This window comes from Eubalaena glacialis, chromosome 13 (genome assembly GCF_028564815.1).
Source record: "Eubalaena glacialis isolate mEubGla1 chromosome 13, mEubGla1.1.hap2.+ XY, whole genome shotgun sequence".
In the NCBI taxonomy this organism is placed as follows: domain Eukaryota; kingdom Metazoa; phylum Chordata; class Mammalia; order Artiodactyla; family Balaenidae; genus Eubalaena; species Eubalaena glacialis.
Window position 1 is genome coordinate 22,841,427 of NC_083728.1, and position 17,050 is coordinate 22,858,476.

The 17,050-nt window shown below is 46.3% G+C and overlaps 1 protein-coding gene across 3 annotated transcripts in view; it reads right to left on the reverse strand.

The window, feature by feature from the left end:
* The window catches only part of SRC (SRC proto-oncogene, non-receptor tyrosine kinase), a 55,980-nt gene that overhangs the window by 24,660 nt on the left and 14,270 nt on the right, over window positions 1-17,050 (reverse strand). For 2 of the 3 annotated variants that reach the window (XM_061210038.1, XM_061210037.1), the window contains exon 2: window positions 10,033-10,100. The exons of the other annotated variant lie outside the window; for it this stretch is intronic. The gene's annotated coding sequence lies outside the window, so the exon portion shown is untranslated. The remainder of the gene's footprint in view (window positions 1-10,032; window positions 10,101-17,050) is intronic. 3 annotated transcript variants of the gene reach the window in all.

The following is a 17,050-nucleotide window of genomic DNA, read 5'->3' on the forward strand; positions in this document are numbered from 1 at the left end:
TTGAGGCAGGACCCTGTCTCAGAGCCCAAACGCTAAGTCACCATGAGCTGCCCATTTGAGAAGGGACAACTCCCCACATCTTTTCCGCCACTTGCTCACTCCAAGGCAGAGATAGATCCTTGGGGTCCAAGAGGAAGTTGGGGGGGCTCCATACTCGGTGTGTCTGAGGCTCCCAGAGGAAGGTAGCCCCTTTCCTCTGGGGAGCTGCTCCTGACCACAGGCTCCGGACAGAGGGCCTGCGCTATCGCTACCGAGAGAGGTACTGGGATGCCCTATAGCACCTCCCCGTCAGTGCCCCCAGCGCTTCGTGCTCAGCGGGTCCCAAACTAACTTGGCATCTCCCTCTACGACTTCCCCTCACCCCACGTCTCCATCTCAGGGCTGGTTCGCCCGTCCTCCCCACCAATCTTCCTCAAATGCATCCCTCCCCCCACCCCATCTCCACTCCCTCAGGCCAGGCCCCTGTCGTCCTGACCTGGGACAGCAGTGGGGGCCCCTCCAGGGCGCCCTCGTCCAGCAACCAGAGGCATCTCTGTAATGCACACAAACAAATAGGGCCCCTGCTCAACACGGTCCACGGAAAACTGGAAAAGACCTATGTGTTTATCAGGGGGGGACTGGACAAATAAATGATGGTCTGTTCATCAAGCGGACAGCGGTGCAGATAAACAAACAGAATGAGAGCTCGGGGCGGCCTGGGAAGATGCTCACGACACACTATTAAGTGAAGAGGAAGATGGCAGTGTAGAATGTCCTCTGGGCCACTCGGGGCCCCAGTTTCCTCATCTAGAAAATGGGGGCAATAGTGCTACCTATGTCAAAGGGTTGGTGGGAGGATTAAAGAGAATGCAGACAAGGCCTTAGTGGGGTGCCTGGCACGTAGTACACATGAACTACAATTATTTCTGTAAAGGAAATTAGCATGTGAATGTGTATGTGTGTGTATGTGCAGACGTGCACACACATGTGCCGTAAGGTTTAGAGAAAGTTCTGGAAGGAGTCCAAATTCTTCACAATATTTAATCCAAAAGGTGTGAAAGAGGGAAAGGAAAATCCCTTCTTTACTTTACATGTTGTGTCACTTGACATTTAGAAATTACCTTGTCATGATTTTTTTTTCAATGAGACTTAAACAAACATTCAAGAGCTTCCCATCATCCCCCTCTGGATGAGGCCTAAACCCTTCAGCTGGGTCCACGTGGCCCTGTGGAGCTGGGGCTGTGGCCTCCTCCCATGGGCCCCCTACAGGAGGGCACCACACTCTCTCACCTCCTGGCCTTTGCCTAGGCTGTGCCCCTAGGCATAGATACTTACAACATCCAGAAGAGTCCAGAAAAAACTGTAGTTCAGTCAGGTCATACCCGCTCCTTCCTTCCTGACTCTGAAGAAGGTCACCTCCACCTCTTCTAAGAGTGGAGGGGAGGCCAGGAGCTTAGGAGTTGAGAGTGAGGACTCCAGTCAGACCTGGGTTCAAATCCTGGCTCCACTACTTACTAGCTAAATCTTCTTGGGCAAGTCACTTCACCTCTCAGTTTCCTTATCTTTAACAAGTCACTTCACCTCTCAGTTTCCTTATCTTTAAAATGGGCGTAATAAAAAGGAATGAAATTCAGTTATTTGTAGTGAGGTGGATGGACCTAGAGTCTGTCATACAGAGTGAAGTAAATCAGAAAGAGAAAAACAAATATCGTATGCTAACGCATATATATGGAATCTAAAAAAAAAAAAAAACGATTCTGATGAACCTAGGGGCAGGACAGGAATAAAGACGCAGACGTAGAGAATGGACTTGAGGACACAGTGGGGGAAGGGGAGGCTGGGACGTAGTGAGAGAGAAGCATTGACATATATACACTACTGAATGTAAAAGAGATAGCTAGTGGGAAGCTGCTACAAAGCACAGGGAGATCAGCTCGGTGCTTTGTGATGACCTAGAGAGGTGGGATAGGGAGGGTGGGAGGGAGGCTCAAGAGGGAGGGGATATGGGGATATATGTATATGTATAGCTGATTCACTTTGTTGTACAGCAGAAACTAACACAACGTTGTAAAGCAATTATACTCCAATAAAGATGTATAAAAAAATGACAATAAACAGATTAAAAAATAAAAAATAAAATGGGGGTAATAATAAACTTAACATCTGAGAATTAAGTGAGAGAGTCCATGTGCCAGGCGGAGAATAAGTGCTTGATAAACAGCACTCACTGTCGTTTGCTGTTATTACCGTTACAGGTGACGAGAGGAGCAACGCAAGAGGAAGCAAGAGTTAGTGGCAGGGCCTTGAATGCCAAGCACAGAATTGAGCATGTTGCATGCAGTCGATACTCAATTGTCCCCACAGCACAGTGAAGTAGGGACTACAACTACATCCACTTTACAGATGGGACCAAAGTTCAGAGAAGCCAGAACCTTGCCTAAGGCCATACAGCAAGCGAGTGCAGCAGATTTGGGATGCTCGGGGATCAGGAGAGTACAGTCAGAAGGCACCTCTGGTGCCCCGCCCACTGTGCTGATACCCTCCCTGCCCCAGGCACCCCCACCATTCCACCATCTCCACCTCCCTAACACAGAGGCAACACAGGTCAGAGGTCAACCTCTGACATCACCATCCATATCTCTGGACCCTCCAAGGAAGAAGAAGCATCATGGAAAGCCTGGAGCCAGAATGCCAGGTTCAGATACCAACTTGCCATTTCCTGGTCATGCAGCCTCCAGGGGGCCTCAGTTTACCCCTTATCAAAAATGGGAATCTGTGTAATTGCTCCTATATGACTGGGCTTGAGGGGAAAACATGAGGTAATACTGATAAAGTACCTGGAACATAGGAAGTGCTCAATAAATAATAGCTATTATTATCATCACTGTGGAAGACTTCTCTTCAGATCCTTGCTCTCTTTTCTAACCACTCTTACAATTAAGCAAAGGCTTCCAAAATTCCAACTGTGTGTAAAGCCCTGTGCATGGCCCTGGAGAGATTGTCTGGTAGAGTTGATTGGAACCAAGGCCTACAAAAGCCACTTCACAGGGAAAGAGTCCAGAAAAGACAAGCATGTCCACTAGTTAACCTTGCTCTAAGATGCTTGCCAGTGCGATGAGCTAAGAAAAAGAAATGGATGGAATAAAATGGAATTGGAAAACAGATGATGAGTATCATCACTTGCAGCTGTTATCAATATAGATCTGAGAAATCCAAGAGAATTTTCCATAAAACTATTGAACAAAAAGTGAATTAAGTAAAGCAGAAGGAAATTAAATGTAATATCCAAAAATCAATAATGTAGCTATATACCAACAGCAATCAGGAAATAAAATGAAAGAAAGCTTAGCATGGGAATTCCCTGGCATTCGAGTGGTTGGGACTCTGAGCTCTCACTGCCGAGGGCCCGGGTTTGATCCCTGTTCGGGGAACTGGGGTCCTGCAAGCCGTGCGGCGTGGCTGGAAAAAAAAAAAAAGGAAGCTAAGCATTGCAAAAATATCGATTCTTCCTAAGTAAATCTACAAATTGAATGTGATCCCAATAAAACCCCAACAGGATTTTTTTCTAACTAAGCAGGTCAATTTTCAAGTTTATGAGTAAATTATAAGAATAGCCAGGAATGGGACTTCCCTGGTGGCACAGTGGTTGAATCCGCCTGTCAATGCAGGGGACATGGGTTCAAGCCCTGGCCCGGGAAGATCCCACATGCCGCAGAGCAACTAAGCCCATGCACCACAACTACTGAGCCTGCTCTCTAGAGCCCGTGAGCCACAACTACTGAGCCCATGTGCCACAACTACTGAAGCCCACGTGCCTACAGCCTGTGCTCCGCAACAAGAGAAGCCACCACAATGAGAAGCTGGCGCACCACAACAAAGAGTAGCCCCACTCACCGCAACTAGAGAAAGCCCGCGCACAGCAATGAAGACCCAACGCGGCAAAAAAAATAATTAATTAATTTTTTTAAAAAAAGAAAGAATAGCCAGGAAAACCTTAAAAAGAAGAGTAACGAAGAGAAAATAGTCCAACCAGGTAGTAAAACTTACTATAAAGTCACAATAGTTAAAACTGTGTGATATCAGTACAAAAATATATAAATTAATGGAGCAGAAAAGAGGGTCCAAAAATTGTCCCAAAACATATGGAAATTTAATATATTATGAAAGTAGCATTTCATAACAGTGAGAAAAAGGTAGACTATTTTTTTTTTTTAGACTATTTTTAAGACAGAGTTGGGACCAATGATCTGCCATCAGGAAACAAAGTTGGATCTCGATCTCACTCCACATGCCTATAAATTCCAGATCAATCGTATTTAAACCACACAAAAATAAAACCATAAAGCTCTAAAATAAGGTGGGAGAATAAGTTTTCTAATCTCAGAATGGGAAAAGCATTTCTAAACATGACCAAAAAACCTAAAAATCTTTTTTAAAATAATAAATCAATCTACATAAAAATCTAAAACGTCTGCATGGCTTGATAAACATCATAAGTTCACAAGACAAACCAAAAACTAGGAAAAATATTTGTAACTCGTAGATAGACAAAGGTTTTTTTCCCTTAGTATATAATGAGCTCCCATAAAATAAGAAAAATAACCACAGATAGTTTACAGCAAATGAAATGGTACTTAAACATATGAGAAGATGCTCAATCTCACTTAGAAGATAAATCACATTAAAACTACACAAGCCACCCAGCAACAGCAGAATACACATTCTTCTCAAGTGCACATGGAATATTCTCCAGGATAGACCATATGCTAAGCCATAAAACAAGCCTCAATAAATTTAAAAGGAGTGAAATCATACAAAGTATGTTTCTGATAACAATGAAATGAATTAGAAATCAGTAACAGAAATAAATTTGGGAAATTACAAATATGTGAAAATTAATACACCTAATAACCAATGAGTCAAAGAAGAAGCCACCCAAAAAAATAGAAAATACTTTGAGATGAATGAAAATGAAGACACAACTTATCAAAATGTATGGGATGCAGTAAAGTAGAACTTAAAGGGAAATGTATAGCTGTAAATGCCTATATTAAAAAAGAAGAAAGATCTTGAATCAATAACCTAAACTTCCACCTTAAGACACTAGCAAAAAAAAAAAAAAAAAAAAGAAGAAGAAAAAGAAGAAGAGCAAACTAATCCTAAAGCAAGTGAAAGGAAGGAAATAAAGATTACAGCAGAAATTAATGAAATAGAAAATAAAAAACAATAGAGAAAAATCAACAAAACCAAAAGTTTGTTCTTTGAAAAGATTAACAAAATTGACAAACAAGAAAATTGTTCCGAACAAGAAAAAAAGGGAGAAGACTCAAATTACTAAGACCAGGAATGAAAGAGAGGACAATTACAAATCTTACAGAAATAAAGAAGATTTAAAGGAAATGCTATGAACAATGCCATGCCATGCCAACAAATTAGATATCTTGGATAAAATGGACAACTACGTAAGAAAACACAAACTACTGAAACTAAGAAGAAATAGAAAATTTAAATAAAGCTAAAACAAGTAAAGAGATTGAATTAGTAATTTTAAAACATGTCACAAAGAAAAACTCAGGCCCAGGTGGCTTCACTGGTGAATTCTACCAAACATATAAATAAGAATTAATACCAATTCTTCACTTGGGAACACTTCCCAACTCATTCTATGAAGCCAGTATTACCCTAACACCAAAGCCAAACAAAGACATCATAAGAAAAGAAAACTACAGACCATTATCTCTTATGAATATAAGATGTAAACATCTTCAACAAAATACTAGCAAACTGGATCCAGCAACATATAAAAAGAATTATACATCATGACCAAGTGAGATTTACCCCAAGCATACAAGGTTGGTTTAACTTCTGAAAATCAATCAATGTAATATACCATACCAATAAAATAAAGGACAAGAACTATACAATAATCTCAGTAGATACAGAAAAAGTATTTGGCAAAATCCAACACCCTTTCATGATAAAAACACCCACCAAACTAGGAATAGAAGGGAATTTCTTCAACCTGACAAAGGGCATCTATGAAAAAGCCATATCTAACAACATACTTAATGGGGAAAGACTGAATGCTTTCCCCCTCAGAAACAAGACAAGGATGTCTGCTCTCACCAGTTCTATTCAACATTGTACTGGAGGTTCCAACCAGGGCAATAAAGGAAGAAGATGAAATAAAAGACATCCAGATTGGAAAGGAAGAAGTAAAATTTTCTTTATCTGTAGATGACATAATCTTGTATATAAAAATTCCTAAGGATTCCACTAAAAAAATTATGAGAATAAACAAGTTCAGCAACTTGCAAGGTACAAGATTAGTATATAAAAATAAATTGTATTTCTATACACTAGCAATAAACAATCCAAAAATAAAATTAAGAAAATAAATTACAATATCAAAAGAAGACTTAGAAATAAGATTAACAAAAGAAGTGCAAAACGTATACTCTGAAAACAACAAAAATTGTTGAAAGAAATTAAAGAACTAAATAAATGGAAAGACATCCCATGTCCATGGATTGGAAGACTATGCATTATTAAGATGGCAATAGTCCCCAAACTAATCTATAGAGTCAACACAATCCCAAACAAAATCCCAGCTAGCTTCTTTGCAAAAATTGACAAACATCCTAAAATTCATATGGACAGTCAAGGGACCCAGAATAGAAAAAACAATCTTGAAAAAGGGAAACAAAGCCTGAGGGCTCACACTTCTCAATTTCAAAACTTGCTGCAAAGCTCTGGAAATCAAGACAGTGTGGTACTGGTATGAGGATAGACTTATAAATCGATGGGAGAGAATTGAGAGTCCAGCAATAAACACTCACATTTATGGTCAATTGATTTTTGACAAGGGTGCCAATATAATTAAATGGAGAAAGAAGAATCTTTTCAATGAATGCTGCAGGAATAACTGGATACACTCAGGCAAAAGAAGGAAGCTGGGCACCTTCCTCAAACCCTACACAAAAATTAACTCACAGTGGATCACAAATCTAAATGTACAAGGTAAAACTTTAAAAATCTTATAAGAAATTACAGGCATAAATTTCCCCACTTTGGATCACAATAGTTTCTTAGTCATGACACAAACAACATAAGAAAAAATAGATAAACTGGACTTCATCAAAATTAAAAACGTTTGGACTTGCCTGGTGGCACAGTGGTTAAGAATCCGCCTGCCAATGCAGAGGACACGAGTTTGAGCCCTGGTCCAGGAAGGTCCCACATGCCACGGAGCAACTAAGCCCGTGCACCACAACTACGGAGCCCGTGTGCCACAACTACTGAATCCTGCACACCTGGAGCCCATGCTCTGCAACAACAGAAGCCACCGCAATGAGAAGCCCACACACTGCAATGAAGAGTAGCCCCCGCTCGCCACAACTAGAGAAAGCCCGTGCACAGCAACGAAGACTCAACGCAGCCAAAAATAAATAAATAAAATAAATAAATTTATTTAAAAAAATTAAAAACATTTGTGTGTCAAAGGACACCATCAAGAAGGTAAAAAGAATCCACCAAATGGGAGAAAATATTTGCAAACCATATATCTGATAAGGGACTTGTATCTAGAATATATAAAGATCTTTTACAACTCAGCAAACAAAAAGAGAAATGACCCAACTTAAAAATGGGCAAAAGATCTGAATAGACATTTCTCCAAAGAAAATATATGGCTAGTAACTGCATGAAAAGATGTTCAACGTTATTAGTCATCAGGAAAATGCAAATCAAAACCACAATGTGATACCACTTCACACCCACTAAGATGGCTGTAATTAAAAAGATAGAAAAAAACAAGTTGTTGGCAAGGGTGTAGAGAAATTGGAAACTTCATACATTACTGGTGGGAATGTGAAATGGTGTAGCTGTTTTAAAAAAACAGTCTGGCAGTCCCTCAAAAGGTTAAATATAGAGTTACCATATGACCCAGAAGTCCCACTCCTAGATATAGACCCAAGAGAAAAGAAAACATATCCACATAAAAACTTGAACATGAGTGTTCATAGAAGCATTATGCATAATAGCCAAAAAGTGGAAACAATCATATGTCCATCAATTGATGAATGGGTAAATAAATGTGGTATATCCATATAACAGAATATTATTTGGCAAGAAAAAGGAATGGAGTACTGATACATGCTACAACATGGATGAACCTTGAAAACATGCTAAGTGAAAGAAGCCAGACACAAAAGACTACATACTGTATGATTCCATTTACATGAAAGTTCCAGAATAAGCAAATCTACAGAAACATAAAGTAAACTAGTTATCACCTGGGCCTGGGGGAGGAAGGTCTGAGGGGCAGTGGAGACTGACTAAATGGGTTACACAGTTTCTTTTTGGGGGTGATGAAATTGTTCTAAAATTGATTGTGGTGATGGTTGTACAACTCTGTGACTATACTAAAAACCATTAAATTGTACCCTTTGGGGGAGGGATAAATTGGGAGGTTGGGATTGACATATACACACTACTATATATAAAATAGATAACTGGGCTTCCCTGGTGGCGCAGTGGATAAGAATCCGTCTGTCAATACAGAGGACACGGGTTCGAGCCCTGGCCTGGGAAGATCCCACATGCGGCGGAGCAACTAATAAGCCCGTGCGCCACAACTACTGCAGCCTGCGAGCCTAGAGCCCGTGCTCTGCAACAAGAGAAGCCACCGCAATGAGAAGCCCGCGCACCACAACCAAGAGTAGCCCCTGCTCAATGCAACTAAAGAAAGCCCATCTGCAGCAATGAAGACCCAACGCAGCCAAAAATAAATAAATAAATTAATTAATTAATTAAAAAAAAAAAAAATAGATAACTAATAAGGACCTACTGTATAGCACAGGGAACTCTATTCAATACTCTGTAATGACCTATATGGGAAAATAAGCTAAAAAAAAGTTTACATATGTATAACTGATTCATTTTGCTGTACAGCAGAAACTAACACAACATTGTTAATCAACTGTACTCCAATAAAAATTCAAATAAATAAATAAATACATACATAAATACATACAAAATAAATAAACTGTACACTTTAAATGGGTGAATTGTCTGGTATGTGAATTCTATCTCAATAAAGCTGTGTTTAAAAAAAACAAAAACAAAAACAAAAACACTACACCAGAGGCCACTGTTCATCTATTAGATTGGCAGATCCCCAAATTCTAGAGCAACCTGTGTCGGTGAGAGCGAGGGGAAGAAGAGGATGTGGTGTGAAGGTACATCAGTGCCACCTCCGTGGTCCTCCGAAGGACCATCTGGCCATATCTAATAAAATTACAACTGCACACATTCTGGGACCCTGCAATTTGGGATTAATCTTAGAGGTATCCTCACACATGAACACTAAGCATACGATGGAAGATATGCATTGCAGAATGGTCTGCAATAAGCAAAAGGCTGGAAACAACCAAAAGTAGTCTTCTCTAATTAAATAAAGCATGGTCTCCATCCACACAATGAATACTATGCAATCAGGAAAAAGAAAGAAGCAGCACAAAATGATCTCCAAGGCACACTGTCAAGAGCAAACAGTCACATGTAGAGCTGAGTATACCATGCATGATCACTTGAGGTTTTAAAATTATTTTTTCTAACATCCATGCTTACATATGCCTGGACTCCTTGGAAGAACACACCAGAAACTCCTCCCCATGGCTGCCTCTAGCAAGGAGACCTGGGTGCCAGAGAGGTTTACTTTTCCCTGCCTTCTTTTGTACTGTTTGAATTATTTTTTTACTGTGTGTGTTAATGCTTTTTCTTTCTTTTTTAAGAAAAAAGTTGACATATACACACTACTATATATAAAATAGATAACTAATAAGAATCTACTGTATAGCACAGGGAACTCTACTCAATACTCTGTAATGACCTATATGGGAAAAGAATCTAAAAAAGAGTGCGTTTATATATATATATGTATAACTGATTCACTTTGCTGTACAGCAGAAACTAAAACAACATTGTAAATCAACTATACTCCAATAAAAACTAATGTAAAAAAAAAGAAAGAAAGAAAAAAGACAGGTTTACCTGGTATCAGATCCTGGCACTCTCGCTCATAGCTGGGAAGTCACTTCACTTCTCTGAGCCTCTGTGCTCTGCAAAGGGAGGGATAATAATAGTATCTGCCTCGCAAAGTTGTTGTGAAGGATTAAATAAGACAAGGCCCCGCACGCACACACGCGCAGGGCTCCCCCCCGTGTCTGTGTCTGGCTCCTAGCAGTAGCTGCGTGGTCCTACTCCATGTGGTAGGTGCATGGCTCATGCTGGTTATTAATACGTTACTACGTACACCAAGGTGGATTGTAACAAGTGCCACCAGAGAGCCTTGGACCAAGTGTTGAGAGCATCAGCAATCCCCTCCAACTGGGAGGAACTGGGAAAGGATTCCTGGGGGAGGCAGCATTTGAGAAGGGCTTCAAGGTCGAGAAGGAGGTCCACAAATAGAGATAACTGGGGGCTGTGCCTCTGGCAGAGGGAGCTGTGCAGGCAAAGACCTGGAGGTAGGAAAGCCCTGGGTATTCGCTCAGTCGTGCATTCCCTGGCTCCTTCAACAAAGCTCAGCTGAGCACCGACTATGCGCCAGACACTGTCATAGGAAAGACAGACAAAGCCAAGTAGCTGGACCATCGAAGGGAGGAATTACAGAGAGTGTGAAGACAACAAGGGGCTGGGGCAGAGCCTCACCCAGGTCCAAGTGTTCATAGAGCAGACCAGGAAAAGGAGGCTCAGAGAGGGAGAGAGGCTGCCTAAGGTCACACAGCACCTTCTCAACTTATGGAAAGGTCTACTCCCAGCTCCACCCTTCCCATGACCCACGAGCCTGGAGAAGAGAAAGCCCACAAGGGCCGTCCCAATGTGCACTCATCAGAAGGTGCAGAAAGATGCCGTCTAAATTGGGGGCCCCAACAAAGAGGAGGGACAACTGGTTCTCAGATGATAACAGCACCTGGTTGATGGGTAGAGAGACTCCTGTGTGCCAGGCACCATGCTGAGAAGTGCACTACATCTCTGAGCCCAGGTGAACCCTCTGCAGCCCTGTGTGGTCAGCCCCATTTTGCAGATGAGGGAACTGAGGCCCAGAGAGGTCAAGTTACTTGACTAAGGTCACAAGGCTCATAAGAGACAGCATCGGCAGGCAGACTCGGATTGCCTGGGCTCCGTAGCCTCAGGTCCCAGGGCCCATCCCCCAAGGGAGCCACTGCCAGGGCCTGTATCAGCAGTCACATCCCTTCTCAAAAGCACCCAAGGTGGAAGCTGTTCTCAGCCAGTCCAGGAATGTTTCCTGATAACAGCGGCCCAACCCAGGGTGGGAGGAGTGGGTGGTGGTGGTTGTGTGAGGAATTGGGGGGGGGGGTGTGTGGCAGGAAGGACACAGCCCATTTGAGTCCATCTGTCCTGCCTCTGGAGAGGAGGAAGCAAAAAGGCCCCATCAGGCACCCATCAGAGTCAGGTGGGTTGCAGCATCCTGGTTAAGGGGGCTCCTGCTGTGGCCCATGGGAGAACTCTGGGCAAGTCAACCAAAGCCTCCTTCAGTACCATGGAGACACCCATAATCACCCCAGACAGTTGCAAAAGCAAATGAGCTAACCACGTGTGCCCTGGGCATGCAGGCCATGCTGGATAAAGGGGGGTGCGACCACCACTGCTACCTTATTATTTCCATTGTTATTGTTTAGCTCTCCAGTTCCCACCAGGACCCTGCTTCACAGGGACGATTAGGCCCCATCTCCCAGAGAAGGCAACAGAGAGAGGCTCAGAAAAGCCAAGTCAGGTGCCCAGGCCACCATCCAAGACAGCAGAGGACCAGCTGGGGATCCTGACTCTCCTGGCCCCAGGCCACTTTGGCCCCTCTCCCCAGGAGCACCAGTCCCAGCTGGGCTCTCGCAGGGAGTTATTACACCAGGGACTAAGCAGGGCCCTCAGCCAGTCCATTTTCTACTAGGGGAATGGAGGCCAAGATAGGGGGGAGTGGCTGGCCCAAGGCCACACAGCCCAAGAAGGACCACTTACGGAATGAACCTGTCACCCTTCTGAACCTCCAAGGCTGGGTCCCCAGCTGATGCCCCGCCCTCCTCGCAATAGCCCTAGGGGGCAGGTACCACCAGCACTGGCCCGTGTCCACAGGGGAGGAAGCTGAGGCTGGAGGAGCGCAGGAGAGGGTGCCGGTCCATCACGCCCACCCCAAAAGCGGGGGCTGTGACCCTTTCCTGCCTCCCCTGGAGCCTCCCACACGTAGGCAGGAATCTTCTGATTCCCTTTCTTCCTTCAGACTCTCAAAAGAATGACGTGCTCAACTGACGTGTTTTTCTACAAGTGGTTTCGGAATATAGAAGAGAGTCCTGCTTCAGAGCAGGGGAATATGAATAATGACAGTAATAAGAATAACGGCAGTAGCAACAGCTAATATTCATTTAGCACTTTTTTTTTTTTTTTTGGCCGCACCATGTGGCATGCAGGATCTTAGTTCCCCGACCAAGGACCAAACCCGCATCCCCTGCAAGGGAAGCACAGAGTCTTAACCACTGGACCGCCAGGGAAGTCCCTATGTGCCATTCTTATCACCCCATTTTACAGAAGAGGAAACGGAAGCACAGACAGGTTAAATGATGTGATTAAAATCCCGCCTCTTAGCAGCTAAGTGCCAAGTTCCTCCCTCTCTGAGCTTCTCCCTGAAGGGGGGCTGCCACCCCTTGGGCCACTGGGAAGGACCCAAGGAAGAAGTCAGGGCCAGGGCCAGCTCAGCCCCCTCCCCAGAACTCAACACCATCGGCTGCTCCAGTGCAGGTTGGTGGGGTGGAATGGGGTGTGCTGATGGCGGTGTGGAGACCTACACCTTTCCCCCTCATGCCCTCCCACCTGGGGTTCACACTACCCCTTCCATGCTCCCAACAGCCCTGGAACAAGCTATGGCCACAGTCATTTTACACATGAGCACACAGGGCTCCAGGAAGCTGCCCCAGCCAGGAAGTGGGGTGCAAAGGCCCTGAGGCAGGAAGGTCAGATGTGCAGGTCTGGACTGAGTGGGTTCCAGCTTAACTGGGTCGCTGCAGGCTTTTGGCCCAGGCACGAGGAGGTCGGAGGGAGGCCCCGAGAGGGACCTGTCCAGCAATTTAGGTCAGAAAGACCTGAAAATTTGAGAGAGAAGCCCATGAAGATTTTCTCAGGCCCCTGAGTGTGCTGGGAGGGACGGGGGGAGGTTACTGAGGCTTCATCCCACAGTGATCCTGTCAGAGCACAATGATCAGCTTCAGAGGAGACACCTAAACCATGGTGGACTTCCCAGAGGAGGGGACATCTCAGCTGCGGTCCAAAGGCTGAGCAGTTTGTGAAAAGAGGAAGGGGAAGCATGATCCAGGCAGAAGGGATTACTTGGCCAAAGGCCCAGAGGTGGAACCATTTAGAGAAAGGCAAAGAGCCAGGTCAGTTTAAGTCATGTAGCCTCAGTTTCTCCAGCAGCAAAATGGGGGGAAAGAGGCACACAGTGGGTGCCTCCATCTCCCCCACACCCACTATTTCCCTTCTCCAAGGCCCCCCACCCAAGAGGAAGGGCACTGGGAAGTTGGCTGCTGGGTCCTCCTGCCATGGAGCATCTTTGGGGCTGGTGAGGTTGGCAGGGTTGGGAGGTTTCACTGACACCCCCCGACACCCTCTACCCCAGAATCCAGGCCAGGCAGCCTGGCAGGTGGATGGGGAGGGCAGCTCACAGGCCAGGAGGCCACAGCCCTGATCTTAGAGAGCTTTGTGAGATCTCCCCCTTCACAGATGTGGAAGTGGAGGCTCAGAGAGGGGAGCACTCAGCCTCAGGTCACACAGCAAGGTGGAGGCCAGCTCTTGAATGAGGGTGTGGGACTGGGACCCGGACTGAAGATAAGATTCTTGGGGCACCAGGCCCAGGAGCGCTGGGCTGAGGAGGAGCTAGAAGAGGAAATGCTGGCCCCAAAGGACCACAGACCAGGCAAGTCCCAGGGACCCAGCCAGGTACCACCTGGCCCGGCCAGATGAGGGCTGGCCACCATGTGGCTAAGTGGAAGGCCTCCATCAGAATCTCCATGTGACCTCGGCAAGCCACGCCCCCTCTTGGGCCTCAGCATCTGCATCTGGACAAAGGCCCTGGCATGCCAAGGATTCCTTAACAGACCCCCAGCATCAGTGGTGACCACAGGGAACACTGAGGTGACACGTTTTGCTCTCTCTCAGCCTCTCCAAGGTCATGTCTCCCAGGCCCCGCCCCTGTGGTTCCACCCCCGCTGGCTGATGGCTGACAGGCCTTGGGGGACAGATGCCAGCCGGCCCCTGCCCACGGTGCCCGCTATTCCTGCCAGCAGCTCTGGCTGCTTCCCTGCTCTGGGAACACACAGTGCCCCCTCGTCCCCGCCCCCGCCCACACCCACGCAGGAGCTCCGTCCAGGGACACGGGTGGGCAGAAGCACCTGGCGGCCAGGCCCCTCCTCACTGTCGGCCCTGTGCTCAACCCCCCACACTCAAAGCTCGCAGGTGCCACCCTGGACATGTGACCTCGGGAAGGTCCAGGCCTTCCTTTATTCATCCATGAAATGGGGGCTCTGGCAGGTCTCTGAGGGAGAAGGCATCCGAGCCTGAGGCTGAGGACAGTGGTCAGCAAGAGAGCCGAAACCCTTAAAGCGCCTACGGGCTGTTCATGGGATCAAGGCCAAGCGTGGAGGGGAGTCAGCTGCACGCTCCCTCCTCCCCACCACTTAACCCTCCCTGGACTCGTAATTACCCTCTAGCCTCCAGCCCTTTGCACATGCTGTTTCCTCTCCTGAGGCTTCACCACCCACCTCCCTGTGCCCCCCATGAACTCCAGTGCACCCTATGGGCCTGACCACAGGTCATACTTGACCTTGCCTACCCTCCAACTGAGAGAGGTGCCTCTCTTTTTCTGGGCTCGCATAGCCTCCATCACATGGGGACTAAGAGTTATACTGCTTGGGGACTTCCCTGGCAGTCCAGTGGTTAGGACTCGGCGCTTTCACTGTGATAGCCTGGGTTCAATCCCAGGTCGGGGAACTGTGACCCAAAAGCTGTGCGGTGCAGCAAAAAAAAAAAAAAAAAAGAGTTGTACTGTCTGGGTTCAAAACCCAGCTCTGACCCTTCCTAGCTGTGTGACCTTGGAAAAGTTACTCTACCTCTCTGTGCCTCCATTTCCTCACTTATAAAATAGGGATAAAAATAATAATTACCTCCAAGGATTGTTGTGAGGATTAAATGAAGTCATATTTGTAAAGGGCTTAGAACAGAGCCCAGACCCTAGCAAATGTGCCGTAAGTATTTGCCAGTAACCAATAAGAGTAGCAGCTGATACTTGTTGAGCACCTACTGTATGCCAGGCCCGGTGCTCAGTATTTTACCTGGATTATCTCACAACAGCCTGGGAGGAGGGGCCGTTATGAACCTCGTTTTAAAAGGGCAAAGACAGGGAGGCCCGGAGGCATCAGCTTCATCTCAAAATATATCTGGGGACGAAGGGGATTTTGCTGATATTAAGGAACTATTGTGCATTTCTTTCAGGTAGATTATGGTTTTGTGGCTACTTCCTTAACATGAGTCTTATCTTTTAGAGATACATACTGAAAGATTTGCACATGAAGGAAGACATGCGTGCAGGATTTGCTTTAAAATGACCCAGGAGGGGCTTTCCTGGTGGCACAGTGGTTAAGGATCTACCTGCCAACGCAGGGGACATGGGTTCGAGCCCTTGTCCGGGAAGATCCCACATGCCGCGGAGCAACTAAGCCCGTGCGCCACAGCTACTGAGCCTGCCCTCTAGAGCCCGCGAGCCACAACTACTGAGCCTGCGTGCCACAACTACTGAAGCCCGCGTGCCTAGAGCCCGTGCTCCGCAACAAAAGAAGCCACTGCAATGAGAAGCCTGCGCACCGCAACGGAGTAGCTCCCACTTACCACAACTAGAGAAAGCCCTCGTGCAGCTATGAAGACCCAAAGCAGCCAAAAAAAAAACAAACAAACAAAAAAATGACACAGGAAGGGGGTGGGACGGAACAGGTGTGGAGGGGACAGGCCAGGCCATGGGTGGTGCTTGGGGCTCAGTGACAGGTTCATGGGGTTTGTTATACTAATTATGCTTCTATAACAAAGAGTTTAAAAAGGAAGATGAAATAAAATAATGCAAAACAACGTTTGACCCTCTGCCGCCCCACCAACTGCCCCAGCCTGGGCCAACCACTGTCACCCCTTCCCCTCGCTGGATCAATGCAGTCGTCCCTCTGGTCCGCCTGTCTCCACCCTCAGCCCCCAGTCTGCTTTCCACACAGCAGCCAGATGCTCTCAGAAAGCCTCCTGCGGTCCCCGCCTCACTGGGAGGTAAGAGCCAACATCAGAAGGGTCCAGAGGCCCTCCCTGGACACCCCCGCATCTTTCGGCCCTTTCCTCCTGTCATTCTCCCCGCGCTTGCTCTGTTCCCCTGGCCTCCTTGCTGTTCCTCCAACACTCCAGCCTGCCACTACCTTCCGATCTTTGCACTGGCTGTGCCCTCTACCTGGGTTCTCTTGCCCCAGGGAGCTACATGGCTCCTCCCTCCCTTCCTAGGAGGTGAGCTTCTGGGAGAGGTCTCCCCTCCCACCCCCAAACCCCCCCACCCCCAGGTCCGCCATCCTATCTAATCACAACCATTCTGTACAACCCAGCCAGTCTTCCCAGCTTTACATTTGACCCATGACACTTATCACGTTCTAACAGACCACGTGCATATTTTCCTTATTTGTTGTGTTTTTGTCTTCCCCACTAGAATGTCAGCTCTGTGAGAGCACAGATTTTTGTCTGGTTGGTTCTTTGCTGTATCTCCAGCCTCTAGAACATTGTCTGGCACATAGTAGTGTTCAGTAAATATTTGTGGGAGGGAGGGGTAGATGGAGGGAGGGATGAAGGGAGGGATGGAAGGAGGGATGGAGGAACGGAAGGAGAGAGGGAGGGAGAAAAGGATGGTGGGATGGATAGAGGGAGGGAGGGAGGAGTAGAGGGAGGGATGAAAGGAGAGAGGGAGGGATGAATGGGTCCTACCCAGGGC